The sequence below is a fragment of the Zootoca vivipara genome, chromosome 16 (assembly GCF_963506605.1).
Source record: "Zootoca vivipara chromosome 16, rZooViv1.1, whole genome shotgun sequence".
NCBI classification, from domain to species: Eukaryota; Metazoa; Chordata; class Lepidosauria; order Squamata; family Lacertidae; genus Zootoca; species Zootoca vivipara.
The window spans coordinates 15950569-15965529 of record NC_083291.1 but is presented as its reverse complement, the minus strand read 5'-3'; positions in this window follow the sequence as shown (position 1 = coordinate 15965529).

Genomic DNA, 14961 nt, shown 5'->3' with positions numbered 1-14961 from the left:
ACGTATCTTCACTGGTATGGTGCATAGGTTAGGGTTTTGGACTACAATGCAGAAGACTCGGGTTCAAATTCCTGTTTAGCCACAAAGCTCACAGGGTGTCCTTAGACTAGTTGCGATCTTTTATCCAGCCACAAAGGATGGTTGTGAGGGTAAAATTGTAGGGGACTACCACATGCCCTGTCCTGGGCTTAAAGGCACTTAGGAATTTTTTTTGTTGACATCCATTTGTGTCAAGAGACAATGGAGTGTCCCTCTGGGGATGAAGTCAAATGGCTGTGTTAGCAGCACCAAAGCGACATCCCTGGGGCACAAGTCTGGGCAGCGTGTATGGAGGTCCTGGGCTGCCCAGACAACAAGACACCCCCCCCCCACCTCAGCCTCACTCATGTGGTCCAAAGAAAGCAGAGCAATGTGTTTGGCACCAGCTTGGCTGCCGGAGTTTCTAGAAGGATGCGTACAAGGTGCTGTCCAATAAAGACTCCACTCCTTATTTACTCCTTAGCCTTTTCTTCTCCCAAAGATAGCCCGCAAGGCAGCAGAAGTTTAGCACCAGCATTTTCCTTCTCTGAGAGGAGCTACCTTCCCAGGTTGACAAGCCCCACTTGCCCCTCACTTCCCTCTACAGCACACACAGAAACCACCTTCTTGGCCATTGGACCCGCTATTGGTCTCATCCACTCAATCCACTGCAGCCTACCTTTGCATGCAGGAGAAGCCCCTAGCTCACCAAGGGTTTAAGACCCATCGGCTACCCTCACCTGGTTTAGCTGGCCACTCGAAGCCGTTCTGGAGTTGTATGATGGCAGTTTCTAGGAGCCACAGGTGAGTGCTGAGCGAAGAGTGGGGACCAGAGGTGGACAAACTATCCCAGAAGGAGCACAGCCTGTCCCCCACCAGAAGTACTCTCCCTCCCCTAACAGCCCATCCATCCCTTTTTAATATAAAGCAATTAAATAAATCACATTGGACTAGATGACCCTCAGGGTTCCTTCCAGCTCTACAATTCTATGAAATAATTTTACTTGGACACTTGGAATGAAATTGAGTAATCAGTCATATGTAGGGATTCTTAAGGAATTTGATTGCTCTGAATTGTGATGCAAACTGACTGGATCCACACACTTCCCATAACATAATTAACCTTTGGATTTCACATTTCTCAAAATTTTGCAATACACATCATGGCTCAAAAAAGAAAGAAAGTATCATTGTGTTTAAAGTACCCTAAAATACCCTAAAATATTTTAGGGTAAAATGTGTTTAGAATGGATACATGAAGATAAAATATTTACTTCATTGCATATCTTGGGTTAAGGTACACAATTAAATGTGTATTTCCCATTCACAGATTAAAAGGGTAATGAGGTGGAATAGATTAATAAAAGAAGGCGTGCAGAATTGACATGTCTCCAAAGAAACTATTCCATCAATCCCAAAATGTGCCTTAAAAATCCCATCTGGAACTCATAGGCTGAGCAGCATTTAAGCCAATGCAGTAATAAATTCTCCTGCATGAGTCCTGCTGAAATTAATTGGAGTGGTGCAAGGTGCTTGTTCAGTCCATTGAGACCGTAATGTTCCTAAACTATAGTTATCTATATTGACTTGAGCCTTTGAGATGGGGTGGATTAGGGATTCAAATACGTTTGTGCATGTGTGGATAACTGGGACTGAATGGCGATAAATCTCAACTTTTCCATTTAGGCGTGCTGATGAGAGCACGTGATGGAATCTATGACTAAATAAGAACCAATATGATTCCGTGACTCCAGGGGAAATCCGAATTCAGAGAAGCCTAAATGCTGCCATTTGAAAAGCTTCGCATTAGAAGACGCAGCAGAACCCTTTGGTATTGCACAGCCCGCTCTTTCAGTTTGTAAAGAAACGCTTGCGTCACCCGGTTTCTTAGCAGGAGTGAAAACTGGAAGTTTAGGAGAATGAAACTGCAATGAAGAAATGTTGCAGTAGCTGATGTATAATGTCCCCTTCCAATGCTCCTGTTGAATACTCACCTGCGCTGCTTCCTTCCCCTCCCTTCCCACACAGAGCGCGCGCAAGGTTTGCGTGCAAGGCACGGAGCAGTAAACAGATGTTGGCGACGTCACTCACAAGGATTTCCCTTACTCGCCTATTAGTCTCCATGGCAACTGCCAGCCACAACCTGCAAACAGTTACCTAAACTCTATGATGCATGCCAGCAGAACTCCCACAGAGGGAATCCTTGTTTATATTTCTGTTGCTAGGCGATTCCGTCCGGCTGTAATCTGGATGGGTGTGTGTGTGTGTCCGTGTATGTGTTTTAAGCGCAGAAAGAGCAAAGGCGTGTTATGAATCACTTAATTGTCGTCCCCCCCCCCAACTTTAAATTTGATATTGACTGAAGCAAATGATGCCCCGAACAACCTATAATTACAAAGCTAATATTAAAAAAAGGTTGGGGGAGGGAATGCGCTGGATTCTCTTATGCCAACATTCATACAGTGATTCATTTCGATCAATGAGGAAATGGTATCTGCATACCTCTTCTCTTTGATCTGCTTCCAGATAAGGAATAAGCAGTTTGACGTGCATTCAAACATTTCAGCAGCTTCCCAGGGACCCGATCCAGCTGTAAGCATGGGTGCAAGTTTTCACATGTACGGACAACTAGCGGCTCAGGTGCGGCTGCTGATTCCTGTTTACTCACATCCAAAAAAGGAGAGAAGTCAGTTCCGTTGAGCTTGAATTGCTTTGCAATGCAAAAGACATGGTGTTTCCATTGTCAAGATGAGCTGAAGGCTTCCTGTATGTGTGATTGTCTTTTGCTGGATTGGAGCATGTTTCTCTCCCAGATATACTTGTTGAACGAAGGGGTGACAGTATTTTGTGCATTTTGAGATATTTCAATTTTTGAAGCTGACCAAAGGGTGGTTTGTTTGTTTCTTAATGTAAAATATTTTGGGCTACAATTCCCATCAACCTCGGCCAGGGAATGTTGCCTTAATCATTATCCCTCTATATATGCAGTGCCTTTTTTGGGGGGACGTGCACCCCTAAATATTTTGCAAATCTTTGTACTTTTGTCCATTTACCGTATTAATTTTTCCCAATTTAAACTATAAAATGGTGATTTTCTTGAGTCAAAATAAGAGTACCCCAAACATATATATATATTTAGAAAAAAACCCCACTGTATATATGTGTTGCTATGCTATAAACAACAATCATCAAACATACAAACAATAATACATCAAACTGGAATCATTGTGAAAATACATCTTGTTGACCTTTACATTTCTCCTCATCATTTTTTTAAGTGTGTCAAAATTCATTTCTACTTCATTTGACATTCATATTTCACAGATGAAAATGGTACATTTGGGGCTTGGGCTGAGGGGGGTTGTGGCAGTTCAACAGCAGATGCTACGTTTTCCATGCAGAAGATACTTTGTTCAATGTCCATCACCTTCGGGTAGGGCTGGGAGAAACTCCTTTCTGAATTCCTGGAGAGCTGCTGCCAGTCCGTGTGGGCAATACCAAGCTATTTCCTAGCGACAAGCCCTGCTTTATTGCAAACTTTCCTTGGTAATGACTTTCGGGGATGCCTTGTTAAATTTAGCTAGTGTGACTTCCTTCCTGCTGCCGTCCTTTGAGGTTGAGCATATACCAGATATCTAGAAGTCCCTTGGGTGATGTTAGTGGGTCATCTACATCCCTTATTCTAATTGGTGCAGCAAAGGGGATGTCATCTTGAAATGGCCAGACACACTGGAGAATTTCCAACATCTATAGAGGGGCTCGCCAGAAATTTGACACAAACAGGGGTACAACCCAAAACATTTGGATTAGCACCCACAATTTAGGTCAGGATGACATTTTGTGGGGTAGGGTCAGTGGCAAAATAATCCATGAAAAAAACACAACACCTTGGTTTTGCCTTTTTCTGCACCGTTCGCTGCCATTTCCTCAGGATTTCGCTGCTTTGGTGTCCTTGTGCTAATCTTTTTTCTGGTCTCCATAGAAGTGGTAGTAGCCATTGCAGCCGATAAATTATTAAGTTATTCACAAGGCATCTAAAACTGCCAGGAACTGTGCTAAAAGAAAGCACTAGGGTCCTGCCCACAAACCCACAATCCAGAGATAAAGGTACATTAGGGAGAAAGGGGAAATGTGGTAAAATGGAGCAAGGGTTATGACTAATGTAGCTGTGAATCATGATGGCGCCACACAAGCAATCAGGTATCGCTGCAAGTTAATACATTAAGTATACCAGCCAATTCACTGTGAGGGCTTTGCATAATCTTTATGGATGTTGGGCAGAGGTACCACTTGCATAGCTGTGTGAGGAGACCAGGGCTCAGATACACATTACATACTTCTAGTGGTCCTCTTGCTGATGCAGTTTCACTGCTCTCCCCTTGCCTTCCTTGCGCTCTTGTCAGTTGCACAATGGACAGCTGTTTTTTAAAAACCAGTTTTACATCCTTCCCAAAAATTTGCAAAAGAATGTGGTTACTGCAGCAGACAGAGGTTTTTTATTATAATATATATAAAAAACAATTTACAATATGAACACACACACACACGTATACTTCCAGTTCAGCCATAGCTTGTTAAATTAGATAAGTGCAAAACCTCACTCTGAAATATCTCTAGTTTTACTCGGTTGGGTTCCTTCAAAACCTCCACAGACATCTCTTGAGAAGTGTAATTTTAAATGTTGTGTTGCACAAGATTTTCTGACAACGAGGCATCATATCACCGCCACAAGGAAGTGTTCTCCAAACTCTATTTAAGGAATGGGGAATTCGTGGCCCTTCAGATGTTGTTGGACTAAAACACCCATTAGCTCCAACCAGCAGGACCAAGGGTCTAATGGATGATGGGAGTTGTAGTCCAAAAACATCTAGATCAGGCATCCCCAAACTGCGGCCCTCCAGATATTTTGGCCTACAACTCCCATGACCCCTAGCTAACAGGACCAGTGGTCGGGGAAGATGGGAATTGTAGTCCAAAACATCTGGAGGGCTGAAGTTTGGGGATGCCTGGTCTAGATGGCACCATCTTGGCTACCTGTGTTCTATTTGCTTTCTCCAAAAAGTCTCAAATGTTTTGCCTGAGTAGGAAACCCCCAAATTCACACAGTATGCCAAGACCATAGATCAGGACACAAACCCCAGTTTGGTGTTGGTCACTATAAATACATCTGATGAGAAGCGAGGGCATGCAGATTTTTAGATAATAGCAGCAGTGCAATTTCAGGAAAGGCATCTGTCGAAACCAGGGTATTGGAGATTGCAGATTAGTGATTTTAGCGGCTGCTGATGAAACACAAGAATAGGCTCTTTGAAGATCTAGGTACTCTTTGATGATGACTCCATAGAAATGCTTCTGAACATGTAAAGGAAGGAACGCTGGAAGGGATCTGTGGTTTCAGTGGCATCATCAAACTGATGCCTTGTAAAGCTTCACAATGGAATGATTTCATGTCATGAAAGCCCAACCTCAGAAGACCAGCAGCAACACAGTTTAATTATGCACCTTCCATTATACACCACTGACGTGCTGTGCTTTGGGTGGGGTTTGGAAAAGGTGGAAATGGTGTTGTCTGGACTAGAGCTGCAGGCAACTGAATGGTTAGCCACCTGATTTGAATATTTATCTGTGCTCTGAGGCCAAATAGAATGACTAATGGACACTAAAGGGCATAGTCATCTGATAATTTCCTCCCGAGTTAATATTTAATTTCCACTTATAAAGTTTTCACTTGAGAGCTATTTACAAGGTCCTGTTTCATTTTAGGAACTTTTTAAAATTAATGTCATCTTAATAGAAAGAGTAAAGAACATGTTCACTGCATTCAACCCCCCCCCCCCTTCCAATGGTGAATGTCTTTAATTCCAAAGCATTTTAAGTGTTAGTTTCTCTGCATCTAGCCTCACCCTGAACTCTGCATCCTTGGACTAGCCCTGCATCCCATTTGCAAAGGAACTAATCAAATAGCTTCATTGGTAGGGCACAAGACTCTTAATCTCAGAGTCTTGAGTTCAAGTCCCACATTGGGTGAACAATTCCTGCATTGCAGGGGGTTGGATTAGATGACCATAGGGATCTCTTCAAACTCTACAATTCTATGAGTCTGTGATTCTACTATGCCTCTATGCCTATGTGATTCGACTAGGCTCCATGGAATGAGGGTGTCTGTGCAACTGTGTTCAACTGCTCATGTTTAGCGGTTCCTTTGCAAATGGCCACACTCAGGAGCCAGGGCAGCAGTGCAACCTCACTTCCAGTTCACTTCACAAATGTCCTGCATGTTAGAAACACCTGAAGAAGAGCAGGTAAAGTCTCATTGCATGCTGGGACGTCATTCCACACACACAGCAACTTAGCTGAATTCCACCCTATACCTGTATGCAGATTGCTTAGCTTAGTTTGTGTGTGAATATATAGTTAAGCTTCATCAGATCTCCTTAATTCCTTGAGTATTTCACTCAAACCTCTGTTCTGACTGCAAGCTGATGTCTGTCAGAGAAATATTCATTGCATCGTGAAGTGGGACAAAATGCTTTGATTGCCGAAACCTGTTTATTGGAGTATGGTTTTGAGGAAGCGAACCAGCCTTAAGAAATGATTCTTGTTTGCAGCCAGATGAGGACAATGAATGGAAAGAGCTTGCTAACCTTGTCCCTCACTATTCCCAGATATGGAAAACGGAAAAGAGATCCCGGATGAAAAAGCCTACAGTTTATCTTGCCCATCCCTCTTTATATCACTTTTCAAAAGGAAATTGTACATTCACGTTGATTTGTGACTTCATTGTAATGTGACCCTGAGAGCTAGTGTATCATGTACCGGAATTGTAACAAGCTAGTACCGGCAGTGCACTTAGTTGCCAGAGTGTCTGATGAATCATACACAAAGAAAGTCATTTTAACTGTATTGGAGTTTAAAGAATTATTATTTAGTTATCCCACCTTTCTGTAAATATGCACACTCAAGAAGGCTTACAGAGGGCTCATCTACACTTCAGCTTGCCCTGTGCCTAGAAATCATGGGTCTCAGAGGTTTTCCGCTCGCACCTTGCTTTCTAGACACTGGTCTGAGTGTTGTAGTTTTTTTCATTTGTACTACCATTTTTGCAAGAGGAAAAAAACCAGACTGTTTACTGATGAATTGGAAAAAAATGTCAATCTGCAGAAAAGCCTATCAAGCTTTGTTCCGATTCAGCTGAGGTCTAGCTCCAAGGGCCTTCTGGCGGTTCCCTCACTGTGAGAAGTTGCAGAGGACCTTCTTAGTAGTTACGCCGCTGTGCATTTGCCTTCCCGTCAGATGTCAAAGAAACAACAAGCAGCACGAGAGTGGAGGAAGTCCCATTGCACAACAGAAAATGGGAATGGTTACTAGTTGAATTACTTGTGCTCTCTGGTGATGCACTGATAAAATCTGGATTGTATGGATGAATAGGTTTCAGGCCTTGCCTAAAAGGCAAAAGAACCTTGAGGGTCATCCGAGCCCTAAAATTCCATTGTTTTATGGTCTAAATCTTGATGTAAGAGCTATGGAATTTGACATTGAAAATACAGGCCCATGCGACTCATAAACACACAGTGTGGGAAGGGAGAGTTTGGAGCTTGGACACTGGTAGGTCCAAAAAGGGGTCATGTTGGGTGGTTTGGGTCCAAATGAACATTTACAAGTCCCAGGTATGGATGGGGCAGTGGGATAATATTTTAGTGTGTTTTGTTGAAAACCTAAACTTTTAATGCGGGTGTATGGAAAGAAGAGATGGTGAATGGACCTCCACATCTGTTTGGACTGCAACTTATTACGCCTGATCACAACCCATGTTGACTGGGACTCCAGCAATGTTTAGAGGGCCATAGGTTCCTCATTCCCTATTCTAGAGAGAAATCGGGAGGTTAACAGGTTGAAATATCTAGCAAGTTGTAAGTTTTTTTAAAAAAACACCTGCAATGTACCACACCACATGTGTCATAGGATTTCAGTGCGCAGTTGGCGGCTTCCTGTGCATTTCACAGCTGTTGCAAGGGATAATTAAAAGCAGCAAGTTACCATGGTGTTCTGTTGAATTGACGGCTGCTTAACAACATGTGCCATTGTATTTCTCAGCTAAAGTGCTGAAAAGGGCAAGCCTTTTGAGGCAGAGGACAATGTGTCAAACAGTGAGATCTTTCAAGAATCATGCTCTATTATAGAAACAAACAAACAAAAAATCCCAGTAGCACCTTAGAGACTGACTAATTTTGTCATTGGTATGAGCTTTTGTGTACATGCACACTTCTTCAGATAGTGCATGCACACAAAGCTCATACCAATGACAAACTTAGTTGGTCTCTAAGGTGCTACTGGAAGGAATTTTTTTATTTTGTTTCAACTACGGCAGACCAACACGGCTACCTACCTGTAACTAGCTCTACAGAACAGGCTTGTTCAAGGGGACCAGGTTGCTGCAGTCATTTCAGGGGGGGGGGAGGGTCTCTCTTGTGTGGAAGGGAACCCCAATAATTGCATTGATCACGAGCTTTTTATCTTTTTTTTTCCTGCTTGAAAGCATCGGAGCAGCATTCCAGCACCTCTCAGGTGGGCCCTGGAAGTGTTGGAAGAGACCTGACCAGCCTTGGCTCACAAGGAGACCTTCCCCAGAGTGGACATCATCTATGGGCTCCAGAGAGGATCTCCACACAAGCTGGAGTTGCAGCAGGGCTTTGTCTTCAGCCTCCTGGATCACAGCTGACATGCGCGAAAGCCACACCTCAGCTGAGCAAGCTTGAGCTGGGGCTGTGCTGGGAAGGGGGTTTGTTAAGCTGCTCAGTTGAAGTTCAGAAGTCTCCCAACACCTCAGCTGAGCAAGCCCCAATGCTGCTCCAGCTCACATCAGCCAGATGGGGAGGGCTTTGCTTAGTTGCTCAACAAGCCTCTGGCTAGCAAGGAGACCCCCCCCCCCAAGTCCAAATAGATTCTATGTGGGGGGAGCACTGGAGATAATATACATACTTAAACATGAGTAACAGCCTGTTGTATTCTAGAGATGGGGAAATCTCCCAATATATTCTGTTCCTCCTCGAAGTGCAACTTGATACCAGCATAGCACCTGAAGAGGCCTCATTTGAATGTCTGCTACCTCCTCCCAGACTCATTCTTAAGACTCTTACTGAATGTAGACATGGGTGGAATTAACACCAGCACCCAAAATTGTCCTCCCTCCCTCGCTTTCTTTTTAAAAACACCATCCAACCTGGAGAGCTCAAAAACTTGCCAATTCTTTTGCGACATTTTGGTTGGTCTAAGAAATGAGTTGTGTGAAAGCAGATGTCGCAATACATTATATACATTAATCTTCAGTTTCCATGCAAGGCGTCTTAAGGTCATACATCAGTGTGGAAATAAGGTACAACAGACTTGCAAATGACTATATGTGAAACTTACATGGATCAGAGAGGGAGCCATTCACTTTTAGGCTGAAACTAACTATGAAGAGAACCTGAATCTAGCCCAATGGCACGGTTGTTGACCTAGTCTCAAGAATCAAAATCTGTGCTACTGTTAGATTTGGGATTTATCATAAATTGTGGCCCTGATCTGTGAAGCAGTAATTCTGAGTGCTAACCTTGCCTCTGCTTTAGATGGGGGAGGGGAGAAAGGGACTCTGACTCAAAGGTAGGAAGAAATTACAGCATGGAAGCTTTGCAAAGGATGCAAATAATATCACTTGATATAGGAAAACAAAACAAAAAAAATGTTGTAGCATGGTGGGAGCTGAGCCGGTTCTAATTGATATAAACTCACCATGGCACATTCAACATTTTCCTAAATGTTCCAGTAATGTGAGAAGAAACCTGATAGCAATCTTTCTGTTGTTCTTTCCCTTTCATTTCATTTCCACCCATTGTCATCAAATTGCTTTGTGATTATTATCCAAATCTCCCTGCCTCTCCCTAATCTCCAGTGTTCCATTAGTTTTGTCTAATCAGATCATCACACAGAGAGACAAACTAGTTCTTAAACCCTTTGTTGCATCCGCATGAGACTAGAACTTTGCAGGAATGAAAAGAAGAGGCAATTATTGTCGTGCCCTGTATCACCCCCCTCCCCAAAAAAGTGGTAGAACAAGTTGACATAAGGTTATTATCATATTATGTTTTAACTCCCACTTGCATGGAATATTCCAGTCCTCCTCTACTACAAAGTGGCGCGGCTAGAGCGGCCCACATGTCAAGGAAAGAAGGAAAAGGAAGCGTTGGCTGCTCTAGCCCCACCACTTTGTGGTAAACCCGCTTTGGTAGGTGATGGCAAAACAACTCTGGAGATGGGGAAGTTGTGGTGGAAGAGGAGGCGAAAAGAGGTGGCAGTATGGTGTACGTATCCCCTCCAAAAGTGGCTATGGTCTACTGCCACTGACAGAGGCTATATGCCTCTGGATATCAGTTAGTGGGGATTTTAGGAGGGGAGAGTGCTTCTGGTGCTCCTGAGGCTTCTGGCTGACCACTGTGAAAACAGGATGCTGGACTAGATGAGACACTGGAATGTTATTCCTCAAATCAGATTGTTCACAGTTGTTCATCAGAAATGCCAATAAGAGAACTGATAGAAACAGGGCTTTCCTGTTAAATAAGGACATTCTGTAAGTCTACCGGGTCCCGTATGTCATTAGGTGCCTACAGTTAAATGCTGGGATCTAATTTCCACTCAATTCTGACATGACTCATGAGCAAAAATAAAGGTTGCCATTACAAATAAAGGTTATCGACTTTTTCTCAGGAAGCACTTCAGCGGACTGAGTAAGCACCGAATGTTTGCAGAGTACACTTGGCTGTTAGCAGAACGATACATGATAATTATTTTAAATAAGTTAATATTTGAGCAGTTCAGCAAACACACTGCATTATCTGGAAAGGAGGACATACGCTGGGGTGGTCAACATGTTGCCTTCCAGATGTTGCCTGATTACTACTTCCACCCATCCCAGCCAGTGGTCAGGGACAATGGGAGCTGGAGAAGATCATCTTGGCAACAGCTGACTTTCCTTTTTCACCATGGGGGACATTGGGAGTAAGTAAAATGATAGGTGGTTCTCAGAGCTGAGGTGGCGAGTCTAGAGCTAGACAAAGCTGTGGGCCCTGCTGGGATGTTAGGCCACTAGCACCTGCCCAAGAATGCTGGATGCCAATGTCAGACCTTGTGTGGGACTCATTGAAACAGTATATGGTGACAGACACCAGTTGGAGGAGGAGGAGGAGGAGGAAGAGGAGGAGGAGGAGGAGGAGGAGGAGGAGGAGGAGGAGGAGGAGGAGGATTTATATGCCGCCCATCTGACTGGGTTGCCGCAGCCACTCTGGGTGGCTCCCAACAAAAAATAGTAAAAACACAACACAACATCAAATACTAAAACCTTCCCTGCATAGCGCTCCCTTCAGGCGTCTTTTAAAAATCACAGAGCTGTTTATCGGTTTGACATTGGATGGAAGGGCATTCCACAGGGTGGGCACGACTACCAAGAAGACCCTCCCGTCTGGTTCCCTGTAACCTCTCTTCTCACTGTGAGAGAACCTCCAGAAGACCCTCAGAGTTGGATCTCAATGTCTGGGCTGAACGACGTGGGTGGAGACGCTCCTTCAGGTATACAGGGCCAAAGTTGTTCAGGGCTTTAAAAGTTAGTACCAACACTTGGAATTGTGCTCAGAAATGTACTGGGAGCAAATGTAGTTCTTTTAGGACTGGTATTATATGGTCCCGACGGCTGTTCCCAGTCACCAATCTAGCTCCAGCATTCTGGATTAGCTGTAGTTTCTGAGTCACCTTCAAAGGTAGCCCTACATAGAGCGCATTGCAGTAGTCCAAGCAGGAGATAACTAGAGCATGTACCACTCTGGTGAGACAGTCTGCGGGCAAGTAGACTTGGTCTCAACCTGCGTACCAGATGGAAAGCTCAGAGACCAAGAAGACAAGAAATTCAAGAAAGAATGGGAAAAGTTTATAAATTATTTAGGAGACCACTGCAAGCAGATGAAAACATTAGCAGGATTTTAATCTCACTTGTAATGTAACAAATACTACGGACAACATGGATAGACATAAAATATAGATTACGAAATAATGCGCAGTTGAAAATGTAGACAATAGGACCCATCGAAGGGATGGGTGGGGGGAGTCCTGAGATTCAGAGTAATCTCTTTGTCTGGCTCCGAAGCGCCCTCTCAGATTGCATGGAGCCCGGACAGCCCCGTGGTTTTCCCCGGCGCTGAGGGCAATGAAACAGTCGTTGAGACGGCTAGAGCGCCGGTGGCGGAAAACTCATTTTGAATCAGACCGGACACGGGCTAGAGCTCAACTTCGAGCCTACCAAGTGGCAATGGCGACGGCGAAGAGGACCTTCTTCACCGTCTCCATCGCATCTGCAGAAAACAGCAGCAGGAGACTCTTCCAGGTGGTTCGCAATTTAGCGGAACCACCTGCTCCATCCGGGCCCAGTACGGGCCACATGATCTCCTGCAATGATTTTGCAAAGTTTTTTGCAGATAAAGTCGCTCAGATTCGGGAAGACGTAGACTCCACCGTGGGAGCAGGGCCAGGGCGGGGGAGTGCTAGAGTCCTGTCTAATCAAGTTTTGTGGGATCAATTTCAATCTGTTACCTCCGAGGATGTGGACAGGCTGCTTAGACGAATGAAACCAACCACCTGTCTCCTTGATCCTTGCCCATCCTGGCTTATAAAAGCTAGCCAGGAAGGGCTGGGCGATGGGCTTCGCGGGTTGGTAAATGCTTCTCTCCATGAGGGAGCCTTCCCAGACCCGCTGAAAGAGGCGGTTATTAAACCGCTTCTCAAAAAACCATCTTTAGATCTGGCCAAAATGGCCAACTATCGCCCAGTCTCAAATCTTCCATTCTTGGGCAAGGTGATTGAGCGAGTGGTTGCGGAACAACTCCAGGCACGCCTGGAAGAAGCGGACCATTTGGATCCCTTCCAGTCAGGATTCAGGCCTCATCATGGGACTGAAACTGCCTTGGTCGCACTGGTCGATGATCTCCGGCAGGCTAGGGACAAAGGTAAGAGCTGTTTCCTTGTTCTGCTGGATCTCTCAGCGGCTTTTGACACCATCGACCATAACATCCTTCTGGACCGTCTAGAGGGCTTGGGAGCTGGGGGCACTGTCATGCAGTGGTTCCGCTCCTTCCTCCTGGGCCGTGTTCAGAAAGTGATGGTGGGGGATGAGTGTTCAGACCCCTGGGCTCTCACTTGTGGGGTGCCTCAGGGTTCTGTCCTCTCCCCCATGCTTTTTAACATCTATATGCAGCCGCTGGGAGAGATCATCAGGGGGTTTGGGCTGGGTGTCCATCAGTATGCTGATGATACCCAGCTCTACCTCTCTTTTAAATCAGAACCAGTGAAGGCGGTGAAGGTCCTGCGTGAGTGCTTGGAGGCGGTTGGAGGATGGATGGCGGCTAACAGATTGAGATTGAATCCTGACAAGACAGAAGTACTGTTTGTGGGGGACAGGAGGCGGGCGGGTGTGGAGGACTCCCTGGTCCTGAATGGGGTAACTGTGCCCCTGAAAGACCAGGTGCGCAGCCTGGGAGTCATTTTAGACTCACAGCTGTCCATGGAGGCACAGGTCAACTCCGTGTCCAGGGCAGCTGTTTATCAGCTCCATCTGGTACGCAGGCTGAGTCCCTACCTGCCCACTGACTGTCTCTCCAGAGTGGTGCATGCTCTAGTTATCTCTCGCTTGGACTACTGCAATGCGCTCTACGTGGGGCTACCTTTGAAGGTGACCCGGAAACTACAACTAATCCAGAATGTGGCAGCTAGACTGGTGACTGGGAGCGGCCGCCGAGATCACATAACACCGGTCCTAAAAGACCTACATTGGCTCCCAGTACGTTTCCGAGCACAATTCAAAGTGTTGGTGTTGACCTTTAAAGCCCTAAACGGCCTCGGTCCGGTATACCTGAAGGAGCGTCTCCACCCCCATCGTTCTGCCCGGACACTGAGGTCCAGCTCCGAGGGCCTTCTGGCGGTTCCCTCATTACGAGAAGCCAAGTTACAGGGAACCAGGCAGAGGGCCTTCTCGGTAGTGGCACCCACCCTGTGGAATGCCCTCCCACTAGAGGTCAAAGAGAACAATTACCAGACCTTTAGAAGGCATCTCAAGGCAGCCCTGTTTAGGGAAGCTTTTAATGTTTGATGGATTTCTGTATTTTAGAATTTCTGTTTTTTGGAAGCCACCCAGAGTGGCTGGGGGAACCCGGCCAGATGGGCGGGGTATAAATAATAAATTATTATTATTATTATTATTATTATTATTACATGGATGTGTATTTGGTATGGTTATAAATTCATATTTGTAAAATCAGATAAAAATGATTTGGGGGGGGGGGAGTAGCCCCACATCGAGCACATTGCAGTAGTCCAGGCAGGAGGTACTCATAAAATTAGGCATATTCATGGAGGGTGTGTCTAACATCTCTGAACCATGATAGCTAAGTGGAACTGCAAACGTCTTGGGCAGCATACATCTGAATACAGATTTCTGGGAGGCAAGACATTGAGTGGGCTGTTGCTTTCATTTCCCACCTATGGGCTTCTTAGAATTTTCTGCCTGGTGCCTGTTGGAAACAGGGTACAGGTCTCAAGGGAGTTTTGGGTAGGATCCCTCTTCTGTTAATGGCTGCGCTCCTCATCTGACCTGTGCAAGCGATGCTGGCTTGCTGTAAGTCTGCTTAAAGGTCATGGGTTGGAGGACTTGGAGGGAGCTTTGCATCTATGCTTGCATGTGATTCATGAATGGGATTCTTACTCATACCTTGAAGTGAATCATTGGAACTTCTCATCAAACCTGTGACTTTTTCAGTAAGAGTGAGTGAAGATCACACACACACACACACACACACACACACACAGCAGCTACGACCCAACTTTACCTAATGGGACATGAAAGCTGTGGTTCATGGGAACTAGGAT